The sequence below is a fragment of the Panthera leo genome, chromosome A2 (genome assembly GCF_018350215.1).
Source record: "Panthera leo isolate Ple1 chromosome A2, P.leo_Ple1_pat1.1, whole genome shotgun sequence".
NCBI lineage: Eukaryota > Metazoa > Chordata > Mammalia > Carnivora > Felidae > Panthera > Panthera leo.
This window is the reverse complement of record NC_056680.1, coordinates 59,508,567-59,526,957: the sequence shown is the minus strand read 5'-3', so window position 1 is coordinate 59,526,957 and position 18,391 is coordinate 59,508,567.

The window sequence follows — 18,391 nt, the reverse complement described above, 5'->3', positions numbered from 1 at the left end:
CCCCCTTGTTAAAAGGCTCTTCTGGAGCTTTCCTGTGTTCAGCACTCTACAATAAAGTCTAGGTTAATTGTGCTGGGACTGATTTTGTTTCTCCTGGGGCTCCTAGTGTGTGCATGTCAAGAAGCCTTTGATTGCTGAGGCATCCATGTCAAAGGCAGCCAGCTCCTAGCAAACCAACCCCACAAGGTCACCCACACACATAAAGCTCCCCTTTTAGCAAGTCCTGGGTAATCTAGATCACTGACTGCTTGAGTGACTCTGCTTCTCCCTTCCCTTATCCTACTTCTTGTTCTCATGTTTTAAGCCATCCGATAATAAGGAACCCATGAAACCCTAATTATCTCATCCCAACAAATGCAGAGCCCCAGGCCCACGCATCCTCCCTCCCTCTCCACCTGAGACTATACTGTGTGGCTGTGTGGCCCTCGCATGTGCCATGGACCTGCCAGGACCTGTGAGTAATAAACCTTGTTCTCCAAAGTTCCCTGATGATTTTGCTGACGCTCTTCCTACAATATAACAAGAACCACAAGGGCTGATCCAGCTTCAACAATGGCTCCAGGAGGGGAACCCGCTGGGGAATCATCACAAGTAGTATAGGCCCAGCGGGCATTCCTGGCCTGTAGCATCACTGTGGAAAGGCTGAGATGCCTTCTTCCAGCTTAGGGTTGTCAGATTTCGCAGGTAAAATGGGACATAGTTATGCTGAAAAGTGAGTCACTGTTTCTCTCAAATTCTGTGTTTTATCTGGCAGCCCTTCCCAGGTTTCCATGCATGCCTCATTTTGTCCTACTCCACGGGTGTCCTGTCTCTTTTCCTGGTGTGGCTTCTTCCTCTGATCTCTAACGCTGACACTCCAGACTCTCCTCACTTGTTTTCTGTCTACAGCCTGTGTGTGGACCTCCCCCAGTCCCACAGCCTGAAGTAACAATGATACGCTGCTACTACCTCCCAATCACCTCCCAGCTCGGCCCTCAGCCCAGGATCCAGACACGGAGAGCCAACTTCCCACTCAGCGGTCTGAGAGGCATCTCAGGCACCCTAGGTCTAACACAGAGCTCCCAGTTTCCCCATTCCACCTCTCAATCTCATCTTTCCCATGAAAGGCATCACAGCCACCCAGCCAGTCAACACAAGAGGTGCGGATATAAACAGAAAGGGCTTGGGGTACAGAAGGTATGGATGTAATCCTCTGGACTTTATATGTATGTCTATATTGTTCAGAATTCTTCCCAATGGATGTGCACTATTTAAAAAAAAAAAAACAAAACACCTTTATTTTTTAGAGCAGTCTTAGGTTCACAGAGAAATTGAGAGGAATGTACACAGAGTTCCCATATACCCCTGCCCCCAACATCCCACACGAGACAGGAGCATGTTACAACTGATGAACCCACACTGGCACATCATGATCACCCCAAGTCCAGTTTACAGTAGGGGTCACTCCTGTGTGGTACAGTCGATGGGTTTGGGCAAATGTAGAATGACATGCATCCATCATTATATCACACACAGTAGTTACACTGCCCTAAAAATCCTCTGTGCTCCACCTATTCATCCCTCTCCTCTTTTGGTGCATGAATGATTTATCATCCATTCAACAAATGTTTTGTTCCTTCCTTTTATGCAAGGAGTTTTCTAGGCACCAAGAATGCAGTGGAAAGCAAGACAGATAAAGTCCTGCTCTCAGGAAATTTTTATTCTAGAGGCAGAGACAGAAATAAACAAGAGAACAAGTAAGTGAACAAGATAAATTAAATACTGTGAATTGACAGGGACTATCCTGGGAAAGTGTAGGGTAGGGTGTGGATGGAGGATCAAAGACTCAAGAAGAGAGGGTGACATTTTAATGAACCCTAAGTATAAAAAAATTTCCCCTGTGCAGGGGTGCCTGGCTGGCTCAGTCAGAAAAGCATCCAGCTCTTGATCTCAGGGTTGCAAGTTTGAGCCCCACACTGGGTGTGGTGATTACTAAAAAATACATAAATAAAACTTAAAAAAAAAAGCCAACTGTGCAAAGATCTAGGAAAGGAGCCCTGCAAGCAGACAACACCGAGTACAGAGGCACTGAGGTAGGGCAAATTTGGTGCTTCCAAGGAAGGAAAGGCAAAGAGGCCAACAAGTCTGGGGTATGTAGATACAAGAGGATGGCAGGAAAGAAGGACAAGGCAGCCGGTCACGTAGGGTCTTACAGGCAGAGCAAGGAGTACATGCTTCTTCCTCAGAGTGACTGTTTATGTTTTCAAAAGACAACTCTGTTGCTTCCCCCACTAAAAAGGGATCAGGGCCCCTGAGTGACCCCAGATCACCCCCGTGAAGCCAAAGATACACCCCAGCAATCCACAGAACATTGAGAAATGATAAATCACTGTCTGTTTAAGTCCCTAGGTTTGGCAGTACTTTGTTATGCATCAAAAGATAACTGACAATGTTCCAGCTCTGTGATTTCATTTACAGTTTAGCTGCCCTCCTCTGGGGGTGAGAGATGGTGCTGAGCTGAGGACTGCCAATGTGGGAGAAAAATCTTAGCTGCCTGTGACACTATGTACTTCAAAGATAGTTGGGTACAGAGCATCAAACCGCTGGAAGTCCATGTGAACTCTAACCTTAAAACAAGATGTATTTTCTGGCTCTGACACTTCTAAAAGTAGTCCAAAGCAACAACATGTCCCCCTAGCCTGGGGACCATGTATCTCTGCACTCAGATTTTCATGTCTAATACTCAAAACAGGACTCTTGGAGGACAATGAATCCCATAACTTGGGGCAGGAGAAAAGATGAGACGGCTCTGGAACCCTCTGGGGTTGCTAGAAAATAAGATGCTTTCAAAGGTGTCAGAGGAGGGACTAAAATGACAAAGGAACAAAATTGTAAAGACTACCACTGTCAATCGGTGACAACTTCAGCATCTAATAATAATATAGTATAGTTACCACTTCACAAGTTGAGTCTGCAAAGGACCATGAGTTCATTATGATATCAAAACAGAAAAGTTAAATTAATACAAAATGTATAAAGCCAATAATGAACAAAATAAATCAGCAGACAAAATCATTCACTAATTAAAGTCAGCAAAGGATGAGATACAGCCTACCAGAGAATCCTTCCTTTGTTGACTTTAGTCAGCTGCTTTTGACAACTTAATCACAACTGCTTCACTTCAGAAAGACTCACACATGTAAGCAGGAAGGAGGGGAAAAGTCAAGACAGCACTGGGAGAAGCAGGAACCAGAGGAAGGGGAGGAGAAATCACCCATCACCACAGTCACAGGATAACCAGGGAGCGGGAAGGCTCACCGGCTGAAGGGCACAGATCAGACAAGATAACCAATTAAAAAGAGGCCCAATGGGGAGCCTGGGTGGCTCAGTATGCCAAGTGTCTGACTTCAGCTCAAGTCATGGTGTCACAGGTATGAGTTCAAGCCCCAGGTCGGGCTGTGTGCTGAAGGCTCGGAGCCTGGAGCCTGCTTCACATTCTGTGTCTCCCTCCCTCTTTGCCCCTCCCCTGCTCGTGCTCCATCTGTCTCTCTCTCTCAAAAATAAACATTAAAAAAAGAGGCCCAAAAGCGTTCACAAACATTAGACAATTAGACAAGCATGAACCACAAAGCTTCGTTCTCTCCTCCCAAAATGAGTAAAACCCTCTGGATGACTCACTCATGGTGGTGGGATTCAGACAGAATACAAATGAGTTTCCAAATATGCCAAGAAACCAGGTAGGCACCAGGAGGCAAGTGCCAGCAGCCGAGGTAAACTGAAGGGTTCCCTGACTGCTAAGAAAGAGGCCTCCTCTCAAGGTGTAGGGCAGAGCTATGAGGACCACACAGAACAGTTCCAGAAGAAACTTGTGTGAGGGAAGCACACTGAAGAAGGCCCTCTAAACTCATCAAATGTGCACCAGAGGCCCATTGGGTCAGCACCCAGCACGCATTCCTACCTACCCTGTGCCCTTACAGTGTGGGGCCTCCGTGATCCCCCAGCAGGGACCTCACAACCCTGTGGATGGTAGTCAAGGGCACTCAGCTTCCTTGGGAAGGTGGGGGTGTGTCAGAAGGAGAATGTGTTCAGATGTCATTTGCATCGACAGAAGAATACGGATGAACACACCAGGTCCTGAAGGACAGGCCTGCTGGTGAAGGCGGCCTCTGTCGGGAGAGTGGGCTGTGGACGCAGGAAAACCCTGTCCTGTAGCCCCCAGAGAGGGGGAGACCTGGGAGGGTGGCACTGACTCCAGGGCAGAGGTTCCCACCCAGCCTTTCCCCCAGAGGACACAATATGGAGACAGTGCCCCAGGACAGGCCCCCACAACAAAGAACTACCAAGGTGTCAGACCCTGCCAAGGTGTCAGAGTGTGGAGTGAGAGCCCTGCACAGCCCATGTGCTTGGAGCCCCTTCCTCGGGCGCAGGTCTTGAGAAGGGCTGGGCAGGGGGACCTGGGCCCACCTGGCTGCCAGTCACAGGAATCTGTAAGGTCATTGCTCTTGCAGATGCCTCCTGGAGAGTCTGTACCCATCAGACTGAGGAGGACACTGATGCGGAGCCTCCCCGTGAGTCAGGGAGAAGCTGGCCTTGAATCTAGGGCCTTTGGGCACCCTGGGGCCAACACATCAGGTCTGAGACCTGGTCACCGGGACCTCATACAAACTAGTGCTCACCCCAAGGCAAGAGACAAGGCCAGTCCTAACTCTTCACTGCACAGCCAAAATGCTGGAACCGTCGGCTCCACTCACCTGCCCACTACCTGCTGTGAGGCCAAACTACCTCTGGACTTTACAGGAGACCTGGTTCAGTGGGAGCACCCTGGAGTCTGCCCTGAGGGTCTGAATCCCAGCTCTTCCTCTTCCTAGATGCTGGTCCTTGGAAAAGTGAAATTTCTGTGCCTCGTCTGTTAAATGGGGACAAGAGCACCAACTTCACAAGGCTGTGAAGATTAAATGTAATAATGCACTTACATCACAGGACACCTGGCTGGTTCTCCCACTTCAAATCCCTCAAAGCTCTAATGTTTCAGACCAGCGCCTCTTAAATTATAGCTGCATCAGAATCAGCTGGAGTACCCACCTGGGTAGTTTCTGATAAGTAGGTGGGGGGACAGCAGGCCTAGTAAGCCAAGATACTGGCTATGCGGGAGAGAGAGCCTCAGAAATACCTGAAGACTTGCCCAACCCTCAGTCTGGATTCCCCTCCCCTCTCCCCCCACCCTCCCCCGGACACCAAACCCGCCTTGGGCCCTGGGTTTGTCTCCCTCCACCCCAGGTCCGTCATCCAGGACCCAGCCCTGGGCCCTTACCTGGATACCTCCCCAGGTGCCCCCTCTGCCGGAGGCCCCTCTGGGACCACTTTCTCTTTCCCCTTCCCGCTTTCCCTTACTTTCGCCTATTTGCAGGCCCCTGGCGTCCCACCGGACTCCCCCAGCTCTGGGTTCACGTCCTCTTCTGCGTTGTCCAGGCCCCGGACTTTCCAGGTGTGCCCCACCCCGTCCCGAGGTCCCCCTCCAAAGGCCCTGGGTTTACTCCCTCTACTGCTCATCCCCCACTCCGCGCCCCAACCCCAGCGCTTCCCCAGGGCCGGGCCTCCTCAGTGTGACATGTCCATCCACCCAGACCGCCCCCTTTGGACTCCATCGCCGCTTTACCCCAGACTTCCCGCACCCCTGCCCAGGCCCGCTTGGGGCGCAGCGCCACGCTTACCCGATCCCCTCCCGGGCAGCAGCGCGCAGAAGGCGAGCAGAAGGCGCGCGGGCCAAGGGGAGGGTTCAATGAGGAAACAGGGAATGCCAGATCTTCAGGCCAACTTGCCTGGCGGTTTCGGGACCCCGCGAAAGCGTGACGGGGCGGGGACTGGGCGGGGCTACCTGGAGGCGGGGCCCTGTCGCCCAGGGCCCGAGGGGAGGTGGGGAGGGGGTGTCCCCAGTTCCAAGGTCTCGCTGCTCGACCCAGAGCGCGCCAGAAGTCAGGGCCACGCAGACTCTGCCCCCGGGACCCTGGAGCTTGGCCTTTGTGGTGGGGACACGTGGAGCCAGAAGTCTTTCTGGGCTGTAAACCCGATTGTTTCCTGAGCGTGCCAAGCTCCTCTCCTCCTTTGCTGCAGTTAATGCTCGAAACAGCCCTTAGGGGGAGGTCGTGTGCTGAGGCCTGGTTTACAAAGAAGGAAACCGAGTCTAGGGCTGTAAAACCACCCAGGAGGAAAGGGGGGGCTTGAGGATCCCGTCTGTAAAGGGTGTGTGAAGACTGGCCATTCTTAAGGGACAGCTGCTTCGCCTGCAGCCAGAGCTCCATCAGCTCTCCAGGACAGCGTTTTGTTCTTGTGTTTTAACTTCTTTATTATGAGAAATGTTCACTCACGCCAAAAGTAGAATAATAAAATGGTCCCATAAACCAATAGGCCAGCTTCCATCATGGTCTGCACCTTGCCCTTTTTTTCCCCCATCTATATCCCTCCCCCTACACACACACTTTTTTTTTTTTCCTGGAGTAGTTTTAAAGCATTCTGGCAGACATATTTCACCTTTAAATTCTTGAGCGTGTTTCTCCAATCATTAAGGTTTTTTTTTTTTTTTCAAACATCCTCAATAATACCAGTATCACACCCAACAAACTTAGCAATACCCAGTCCAGTTCTATTTTTCCTAATTGACTCAAAACAGTCTTAACTGTTGGCCTCTTCTGACCAACATCTAAAGAGGGAGGAGAGATTTTGGGGGGACACAGCCTCAGGCAAAGTTCATCCTCATGGTTTTTGCCACAAACCTGTTCATGATCACAGAGCCGGAACATCAGTGGAATCAGACGAAAGTCCAAAATGAATGGAAACACAAGGGCATGTGAATGCTAGATATTTAACAAAATTTAGTCCTATGCTATATTATTTCAGCAAAAGACAAATCTGCATGTTAAACACAAATACATATATAGATATATATAGATATATTCTACAGGTTTACAGACACCCTGATTTTCAGCAGGTGTCCTGTCCTATATCTGGGTTGGGTACTGCCTGCACACCTCCTTATCCACCTAGGCTTCCGGGGCCAGCCATCCTCTGGCACCTCCTGCCCTCCCCAAGGAAAGAGGATTCATGTCTACTGGTAGCCAGTAATCCTGCCCTAAACTTTCCAGACAATGCTCCAGCTCCCAGTCCTGGGAATTCTGAATGGCTCCAAGCCCACTGCTAGGATATATACTCAGATCAGTGCCCCAGAGAATGAACCAGTTGTGGGGCATGACCTGTGTCTTTATACAAGAGTCCAAGAATTCTACATTTGAACCTGACCTCCCAAGTTGCTATGGAAGTACATTTGTCAAGGCCAGAAAACAGAATAGACTCTATTTTACAGCTATGTTTTCCTTGCATATGTATTTAAACATATGGTTTGTGGGGCCCCCATTTGTGTTTTTTTTAACTTTTTTTTTTTTACTTTTATTTTTGAGAGACAGAGCACGAGCAGGAGAGGGGCAGAGAGAGAGGGAGACACAGAATGGGAAGCAGGCTCCAGGCTCTGAGCTGTCAGTACGGAGCCCGATGTGGGGCTTGAACCCAGGAACCTGAGCCGAAGCCAGATGCTTAACTGATCCACCCAGGTGCCCCTGTGGGCCCCCGTTTGTAATCTTGCCCTCTAAATTTTGAGGTGGGCTTATCTTGTGTCAATATACTTATGAGTATAAGAAACATTTTATTTTCTACTTACCTCTAATGCAAGAAAAATAAACCATCAAAAGCATGAGGATAAATGGCAACTTAAATAGTAAATAGTAAAAATAGTTGACTTAAATAGTAAAGAAACCATAGGGAGAATGTATCACTCTTGCAAAGGGGGCAGCCCCAGCTAAGTTCCAAAGGACAACTGCAATGCTCGGACACAGGACCCATTCTTCAGGGCCTTGGTAAGTGGCCGGCAGTGTGCACCAAATCCTGCAAACTAGCTCGTGCCCCATTCTCTTCCCCTCACTAACGGGCATCTAGAAGTGCCCAGAGTGCTGCCTTGGGAGTCCACAGGCCTGGCTGAACTTTTGGCAGTGAGTAGCTTTACAAAGAGATACTATACCAAACTGTAGTCCTGGGATGGAAATTTAAGATATATAGACACAAAATAAATTTGTAAATGATAAAATGTTAACAGATATTATGGACCGAGTTGTGTTGTTCCCTACCCTGAATTTGTATATTAAAGTCCTAACTCGCAATGTGACCGTACTTGAGGATAATACCTATAAGGATGTTATAAAGGTTAAATGAGGGGCACCTGGGTGGCTCAGTCGTTTGAGCTTCCGACTTTGGCTCAGGTCATGATCTCACAATCGTGAGTTCGAGCCTCTCATCAGGCTCTGTGCTGACAAGGCAGAGACTGCTTGGGATTCTCTGTCTCCCCCTCTCTCTGCCCCTCCCCTGCTCATTCTCCCTCCCCTCTCTCAAAAGTAAATAAACATTTTTTGAAAAGTTTAAGGGGCTCTTGGATGGCTAAGTCGGTTAAGCGGCTGACTTCAGCTCAGGTCATGATCTCATGATTCCTGACTTCGAGCCCCACATCAGGCTCTGTGCTGACAGCTTGGAGCCTGGAGCCTGCTTTGGATTCTGTGTCTAACTCTCTCTCTGCCCCTGCCCTGCTCTCTCTCTCTCTTTAAAAATAAATAAACATTTTTTAAGTTTAAAAAAAATTTCACAAGCTGAGCTTAGGAAAGATGTGAACCTCAGTTTTCTCATCTGTAAAGTGGAGTTAATGTTAGTACCTACCTCAAAAGGTTGAGGACGATAGGAAGCAATCCAGGTAAAGTCCTCACATCGAGTGCCTCACATGTAGCAAGGGTTCAATTCATGTTTCCTACTATGTTTACTGTTACTATTAATGTTCTAACAGGACAAATCACAAGCAGGGGTGATTCTAGGCACATGGATGGACCGTTGTAGCAGGCTTGGGGCACAAGGAGGGCCTTACCCTGCCACAGCTTTCTCATGCCTGTTCCAGTTTCCTGCTGTTGCTCTGCCACCATACCGTCCATCCTTCGTTCCCAACCAGTCCTTGTCTTCCCCAAATGGCCTTCAGCCTGGAGGCAGCAGCCCCAGTTCAAATCCTTCCCAGTCCCCTGCTCCACCACTGCACTGTCCTCCACAGTCTCAGAGGCCCGTATGATGGGCTGGCCAAGCCCTGACTGCCCCACTGCCCAGACTGGAGGGCCATCGCCCGGCCTCGCAGACTGACCCCACAAAGACATACTATAGGTACTACAAATCACTTTGGAGTTTAGGAACCTCACCTTCTTTCCACAATCCCACCAACGCCTGTGCTGCCACTCAGCCATCCTTTCAGAGACCACACCTTGCAGCAAGGTCAGCCTCCTACCTGGTCCTGCCCTGCAGTGGTTGCCCTCTGCAATGACTCCCTTAGCCTCTGCTCAGGCTTGTCCTCCCCTGGGAAGTGTCAAGCACATGCCCCTCAGCCTCTTTCCTTGGAATCCCCCAACACCTCTTAACTATGTCATTGTGCTATATTAGGTGGGATATTTTTGCCTCTCAGACTGTGAATTCCCCAAGGGAAGAGACCCTGTTCATCTCTGAACATCTCCACTAGTACATAGTAGACACTTGCTTTAGGTTGCCCCCACTCCCAGCCCCCAGAAGTGACCTTGAGATGAAGATTCAAGTGCAAGGAGTTTATCTGGGAGATGATGCCAGAAAACGTTGGTGGGAGAGGGAGGAGGTGAAGCAGGGAAAGGAGGGCAGCCAATGAAGTTTCGTTACCAAGCAAGTTACCTCCGTGGGCATCTGGAGATCAGTCCTGCCTGGAATTCTGGGAGCCTCAGAGATATTGCCCCTGAAGGGTGTACAAATCCTAACTCCCACCCAACTTTACATGAGGACTACTTCCAGGGGACAATAGTGCCCTGGTCCTTCAGGCCTGATGGACTGTCAGGCAAGGTGGGCCAAGTGGCTCCCACAGCAGAGAAGGCTTTCCTGGGAATTGCTGCAGGCCCACATTAAGAAGTCAGACAGGTGTGCCCGGGGCTGGAGGCGGAACCTGAGTGGGGCAGTGGCGGGGACATCTGCAGCACTGGAAAGACATTTGCTGATTGCAGAATAAATAAAAAGGTGCAATGATGGAGGGCAAAGGGTGCCTGCCAGCCACTTACTCCAGGTGCAGATTGCCATCTGCAAATCAGTGCTGACCAAGCCTGTGAGGGGAATATCTCCTACCTTTTTTATGGATGAGGAAACTGAGGTCCTAAAGAGTTCCTCCACTTGCTGGAGGTCACAGCCCTGAGAGGCATAGCCAGAATTCAAACTCCATTCCAATTAAATCTAAAGATGACATTTTCCATTCCATCAACCAAGCTGCCTCTCTCACACAAGGGAACAAGAGAATGAAGGCATGAACGGATGAGTGCTTTATAAATACGGGGAGGCTCCGATTCATCTAGTGTTCTGGCTCAAAGATGACTACTGACTGAGTTAGCTGCTCTTTGATTTATAATCAAATTTACACAGAAAACTATAAAGTTCCAAGTAAGAAATCTGTTGTCTGGTGAGGAAGATATCTTAAAATCAGGGCCTGCCCCTCACCACCCCTGCTTGGCATGTTGAATAATCCAGGGCTGGTTTAGTTGCCCTCCATCCCAGCCTGCCCACCCACACCCAAAGGCCATTCCTGGGCTTCATGCACACGTGGAGAAATGAGCTATTGTTATTGTTGGTCCTGCCAAATCCATGACCCCATGACTCAGTGACAGCAGGACGAAGCACATGGGCCTCAAGGTGGGACAGGACTGCAGCAGTTCTCTCTGCCCTAGGCCCGGACCACCACCCTTGTGTCGAGAGCTGCCAGGAAGGAAGACAGCGCCACTACTCAAAACCCTCTTGTAATTTGCATAAACATGAACAAAAATATTTATTCTCAGTCAGTTAAGCGTTCAACTCTTGATTTTGGCTCAGGTCATCATTTCATGGTTTGTGAGTTCGAGCCCCACGTTGGGCTCTATGCTGACAGCACAGAACCTGCTTGGGAGTCGCTCTCTCTTCCTCTCCCTCTGCCCCTCCCCTGTTCGTGCTCTCACTCCCCCTCTCTCAAAGTAAATTAAAAAACTTAAAAACACTGTTCATGCTATAATGGAAACAGTACCTTGAGCTTTACTAGGACTTTCCAACACATGCTTACATCCATGATATCATTGAATCATTGTGACAGACCTGGGGGCAGGCAGAACAGACATTACCATTCCCATTTTCCAATGAGGAAACTGACACTTGCCCCTAGAGAGTGTCTGGCAGTGCTGGACTTACAATGTGAGGGATGATCATGCCTCTGTTAGAAAACCTCCCTACAGCAGACCCTAGGAGTCTTCTCCACCCCCAAAATGGCTTAACAGCCAGGGACGTTCTTGTCTTTGTTGAGATTCATGCAAGCAGACTTACAGTGCCCCGGTAGGGGCATGGACTCAGGTGGGCCTCAGTGAAGCTGCTGGTTTTCCCTCCGGGTAGGAATGTCACAGCAACTGGGCTCACATCCAGGCCCCTGACAGCCTGGGGACACAGGAGGGAATAGCCCCACGAAGGAGGATAGCACATGAAGCTGCTGACACCTCAAGGGTTATAGGAACCTCAAAAACAACCCCTAGGCTACTGGGAAGAAGCCGCAAGGCCCCAGAAGGAGGGCTAAGGTCACTGCATCTGCCACTAAAAATAGTCCCACAAGTTTTGTTGATTTCACTTTGAAGAGCAGGTGGCAAAGGGGAAAAGACTAGAAGTCAGCCACTCACCAGACACAAGAGCCTAAGGAAAGCCTGCTTCCTCACCTGTAAGATGCAGACCAGTGCTGGGCCACATGTCTCTTAATCTCTACCAGTCTGGCTCAAGCTTGTTCATAGGGGGGGAGGTAGCTCCAAGCAGAGAGGGACTGAAAGCTGCATATCTTTAAAAGAAAAAAAAATTTAACATTTATTATTGAGAGACAGAGCATGAGCATGGGAGGGGCAGAGCGAGAGGGAGACACAGAATCTGAAGCAGGCTCTGGACTCTGAGCTGTTAACACAGAACTTGACTCGGGGCTTGAACTCACAAACTGTGTGATCATGACCTGAGCTGAAGCTGGGTGCCCAACTGACTGAGCCAGCCGGGTGCCCCTAAACTCCATTTCCTGATGGAACAGCACCACATATTGAATGGTGTCCTACCTCATTCCCATTTCCTGTGGATTTCTGCTCAGATCCCACCTTACCAGAAGGATCTTTCCTGAGCACCCTGTACAAATAGTGCCTCACCCATCCCACCCTCGCCCACAGACAGCATTCGCAATTCTCTCACTAGTGTATTTTTTCTCCATATTTTTTCTCCATGGTATACACTAGACTCATTTGCTTATTGGTTTCCTCAGTTTTTGCCCACTAGAATGTACGCTTCATCAGGGCAGAAACTTCCTCTTGGAAAGTGGCACATAATAGGTGCTCAATATATGTTTGTGGAGTAAAGAGATACATAAGTTCTGAATCAGCTATTGACTCAATGCCATGATAATAATAGTAATAGAATCAGCTGGCACTGAGCACTGACATCACACACAAGAAGGTGCTGAATAACACTTCATATTCATTGTCTTAACCTCACAATTACCCTGGGAAGTAAGGACGGTGAAGATTGCACTCTACAGATGTGAAAAACTAAGGATTGGAGAGGTTATATACTTCTCCAAGTCAGAGTTATTAAGTGGCAGACTGTAGATTTGAACACAGGTACATGAAAATGCCCTTTCATTGTCAGTGGAGGGGATTCTATTTTCCTTTCAGCCATCCTTGTATTCCTAGGATGCTAGAGTTTGGTTATAATGAAATTATTCTCTCTATAGAGATGAATTCAATTTATGAGCATGTTATTGCAAACATTAACTATGTTGCCATTTTTAAGATTGTTCTATTCATTTGGTTTTATGCTGTCATTGTCATATTTGGACACTAGAGACATGATAGTTATACAGAAAGAATGATAAAACTTTCATCTTTTCCTATGCACTGGAAGATAGATATGAAAATTATCTATTTCTTAATAAAGAAACAACTTTCCTTGTCTGAGCTGAGAGCCTTGTTGGAGGTAGTGATTCATCCTGCCCACTGATCCTCAGTTTTCCCACTTCTGGACACATGGAGACTGAACTTCCTGTTCCCTGGGTTGGATGGGTCACTGTGGCTAGCCTGAGCCAGTTGGTTAGGAGCAGAAGTGATGTGTCACTTTCAGTGGAGAGCATCTAAGTGCTGACACAGACTCACCAGGGTGTTTCCCCCTTGGCCATGGCACATGTCAATGTCTTAGACCAAGGAGCCCTGGAACAGAGTCCCTGACCATCCATGATGGACACAGAGCATACGTAAGAAACAAGTTCATTGAGTTGTGAAGCTAGCCAATCATCAATGATACAGAAGTAACTCCTTGTTGAATCTTCCATGTTTTTCCAAAAGTGAACAAATCTGGTCAGGTTCTTTACTACCTCTTAAAAGAATTGTAGTCATGTATCTTTTTTTCCACAAGATAACCCAATGCAGTGAGAATTTAGAATGATCAGCATACAGATTTATTCATTTGGTCAATAAACATTTATTGAGCACCTATTATATATGAAGCCTGTCCTAAGCACTGGGAATAGTGAAGTAAACAAGCTGTGTGTTCTGCCTTCATTGTTTTCAGTTAGAACTCAACACTTGTTCAATGAACAAATACAAGTTTAATATAACCTAGACCTTGCAATTGATTTAATCCACTCCATGAATCATATGGAAGCTAACATTTATCTTGTCCTCACTGAGTGTTAGGCTATTTTCAAAACACTGTGAGGTTTTACAGATGAGGGTATTGAAGCACAGAGCAAGTTCAGTAACTCATGTAAGGCCAGGATGAGACACGTTTACCAAGTCATTCATTCCTAGGTACTTATCAAATGTTTACTATGTACCAAGACTGTGTTTCCAAGTGAATTGGTCTCACATGGGTATTCTGGGCAAGACTGTTTACTAGACAGAAGGAAAGCTTTCAATGTGATACTCTTTGTAGAGAGATGCGTGTCCTCATGCCCTTAATATATTTATTGTAAACTCCTTTACCCATTTGAAATGCAGTTTATAAGGACACTTCACTCCTTGGTCCAGCTCAGTGGACCCCACAACACTAGGGTTGTGGTTATAGTGCCTGCCAGGGACTCACTGCCCAATGCACCTTACACATTCCCTTGGAAGAAGTGGCACTTTTGGAGGATTACCAATGGATATGCAACACAACCTTGTGCCTAAGTTTTTACTCACATAACCAGATGTTCTCTGGAACGTTCTTTGCTCTTGCACTCTGCTCTGCCCGTATCCCCTTGGGCACACAGACCATCTCTTCTTTGGGGTTTCCCCAAGAGGAGCAAGTTCACAGGAAAGCACAGTAATGAGGAATTGTTGACCTTGGAGGGAGAAGGGAAAGGAATTTCCACCACCTATTCCCCGATATATCTCGACGTTTTGCCTTGGCCACCAAGGGATCACCTTCCCCACCTTTCCCCCCGCCTGCCAAGTCTACCTCCTTCCTTTGCCACCTCATTCCTACACACACTTCAAAAATCTTCTTCCCTGTACTACATAGAGCAAGCCTGTGGCCATTTTCTGATCCTGAACATCCCCACCAGCCCCCTTTTACCTAGTCAGAACATTTTTCTGCATGACAGAAAGCACTGCCTGAAATGGCTTCTGGTGAATTCCATTTCCTCTGGCTCATCATGTTTGGATCAAGACAGATCAACAGAATGCTACAGTGGGCTCCAAGGTCTGTCCTCCTCCCCACCCCACCCCACTGTAGTTGGACGAATATGTAGTGTTTCATGCTACCAGGGGGGTCGCTTGTGCCTCCAGTAAGTCATCGTGTGCTCAGCTACCTTGGGGAAGGTCATAAGAAACAGCCATCTGCAGCGTAACGCCCTACTATAAAATAGTATAAGGCAGTGGTCATCACATGAGAAAACATATTATTTTCAGGAGGACATAAAAAATGGATTTCTTTCTGTACTCCAGAAAAACTAGTTTGTTTCTTCTGTCACATGGACACTGTGAATTAGGCCACAGATTAGGTTCCCTCACACTCTTGTCAGCTAGAAAGCTCTGAGCTAAATCGTGCTCCAACTTTAGAATGGTATAAAATTTCACAGAACACAATTTTGATACTAACCACACTCCTGATTTTATCTTTGTGCTGTGTTCCTCCTTGGCCCTATTCACACATCCATATTTTCATTTTGTTCATTATATTTCTTAAATGCCTTTAACATGGAAAGATAAATGCATTTAAAATTACAAAAAGACAAGTTTATTTCTCCCATGTACCAATGACTGCTGGCAGGTCACCTTGGATCATATTCACCTCCATGATGTTGGGGATTCAGATGTCTGCCACTGTGTGCAGCTCCGTCCGCCTCCAAAGGTAGTGCCATATCCGCATGGTCTGAAAATGCACACCACCCTCTTTCCTGGGTCTGCTTCCAGCCAGTCCAAGGGAAGGAAAAGAGGGAGAGCAACAGCATGACTCCCTGCTTTAAGGGGCACGTCTCTGGAGTGAGCACTTCTACTCACATTCTGTCCACTGGACTTGGTTCTATGACCAAGACCTAACTGCAAAGGAGGTTGGGAATTCTGTCTTTCTTCAGGTCAGCCATGGACCCATGCAAACTTTGGGGTTCTAGAACTCAAGAAAGAAGGGGATAAAGGAATGGAAATGCATAAACCGATAGTCTTACCATTCTTACTGTGAGATAATAGAAAATGTGTACTGGTCTCTGTCCATGGTTCCTGGCACAGAGCTCCTGACACCCTTGTAATTTCCTAAGTGATAAGAACGCTAATATTTGTCTCTGACCCTGACACAGTGCTCCCCAAACCCTTGTAATTGCCCGTGAGAAGGGCATAGGAGCATCTTTTATTCTATTGAGGTGACTCTGGGTGGGCTCCCAGATGGCAGCCAATCACCAAAAAGACCAAGCCATGATTAGAAACTTGGCATTTTCACCCCCTCCTGCCCCACCAAACCAATCTCCCGAGAGGGGAGAGTGGCTAGAAATGGAGTTAACGATGAGTCATGACTATGTGAGCAAGTGGCCATAAAAATCCCAGCAGTATGGGTTTTGGAGAGCTTCCAGTCCTGGTAGACATCCACACTGTGTGTGAGAGGGCACTGTGGCTCACCCCAACTCCACAGATACAGAAACTCCCATGCTCAGGACCCTCCCAGACCTCACCCTATGCATCGCTTCATCTGGCTATTCATCTGTATCCTTTATCATATCCTTATTAAAGTGGCAAATGTGTTTCCCGAGTTCTGTGAGCTGCTCTAGAAAATTAATGTAACTCAAAGTGGGACTCATGGGAACCTCCGATTTATAGCCAAATCAGATACAAGTTGTGGGTAACCTGGACACCTACTACTTGTGACTGACATCTAAAGTAGGTTGGAACAGTATTTTGGAGTTGAGCTCTTAACCTGTGGGATCTGACACTGTCTGTGATGGATAGTGTTGACAGTTGAGTTAAATTGTAGGACACGCAGCTGGTGTCACAGAGAATTGCTTGATGTGGGAAACACTCCCCACATTTGGTGACCAGAAGCATCAGAAGTGAAGTGTTCCATGTAAATGTAAAGGAGACACAATAGGAAAGAAGTACATAGGAAGGGAAAGCAGGGTAGTTTTTCTCAAGTACTTACCTTATAGTTTCAGAAGAATTCTTGAAGAGAGGAGAAGGTGAAAAAGGTAGGAGCCCAGCTGTGCACATTCAAACCAGAGGTGTCAAGATGGAAGTGTAGTGGGGCAACCTGGCTGAAACCAAGCTCTGTGTGTGTGTCTAAAGAGGGGAGAAGAAGGTTTCTGGGCTCAATTTGGGTTTGGATCAGCCTGCGCTCCAAATGTTTCCTGCTCTTCTACTGTGAAGAGCTGTTTGCAGGGAAGACAAGGCTGACCCCGCCAGACACTGGGCAGGCTTCTGGGTGCATTAGTTGGACCCCCTTGGCCCTGGGGCTGTTTGAGGTGAAACAAAGGGGACCTGGGAAAGGGGAAGATAAGGGACTCATCTTGTTGGATGTATGTTAAGGCAGATCTGCACCCCTTTGGGACAGGAAAATTCTTCTCAGCATGCCTAAATGGCTAGACCAGTTGAACATCTGACTCTTGATTTTAGCTCATGATCCAACAATTTGTGGGATGGAAACCTACATTGGGCTCTGCGTGTAGCCTGCTTAGGGTTCTCTGTCTCTGTTTAAGATCCCTTCTCTCTCTGCCCCTTCCCCACTCACACACTCATGCCCCCTCTCTCAAAATAAATGAACTTAAAATAAGCGGGTGGGGGAGAAGGTCTTCTCTCAGAGAAGTGGTTCTCTGCCATCAATCATCACGATCAATTCCCAGGGAGGAAACAGGGTCCAAGAGGCTTAGGCTGAGGTGAACAACACATTTCTTCCCTTCTGTGGGCACGAGCATTGAGACCACAGTTCTGGTGGTGGGGTGAGCTGGCCCTGCTGAAAGCAGCCAGGTGGGAAATGGGTACAAGTGCCTCCCATGGGGCGTATGCTTCAGGGCTATGGGTCTGGGCTTCGGGGTTCTGAGTTGGCTCATGGAGTAAGAGTTGTCAGTTCTTCATGACCCTCTAAGAAGCCCTCATGAGAAGTTACAGCCTCCTGGCAGTGGTACATGGGGGGTTGATAGAAGAGCCCACTTCCTGCTTGGGCTACAGCGGACATGGGGAGGTAGAGGAACCCCACCCCAAGACGGGAGCAGTAGCCAGTGGATTAGCTTGCTCCCCCCAAACCACAGCAGCTAAGCCCTGTCAAAGAGCAAATCCAAGTGGGCCTGACCCCCAGCAATGGAGGAGTCAGGAACTCAATACTGAGGGGCTCTCAGAGGGGTGAATTGCTCTGTAGGCAGAAAGGGCTTCAGAGTCCTTCTCACTCAGAAACTAGAGGGAATGCAATTTCAAGTGGTCTTGTAACCTTGGGCAGGTAAATGTCTCTGCCTCAATTTCCTTGTTTATAAATGGGGACAAAAGCAGTTGGGCTAATGGAAGGATTAAATGAGATAAACACATAGTGAGGGCCTGGAACCTCCATGCCTCCAGTTAGTACTACTCAGTGAACTACTGCTTCTCACTACTATTACCACTCACTGTTACCAGGGTAGTCTGGACGGGACTTCTGTAAAAGTGTGTCCTGAAAGGAAGAGAAGCCATCATGGAAGGTAGCCAGGCATAGGGACCTCCCATTGCGGGAGGGAGACAGATTTCATAGGTCCTGGGGGACAGACTTGGCTAAAGGAGGAGGACTGAAGATGTTCCCAGATGAGCAGAGGCTGGGCCAGGACACACCCAGCATGGCCAGGACTTGAAGGGGGAGGAGGGGAATTTCA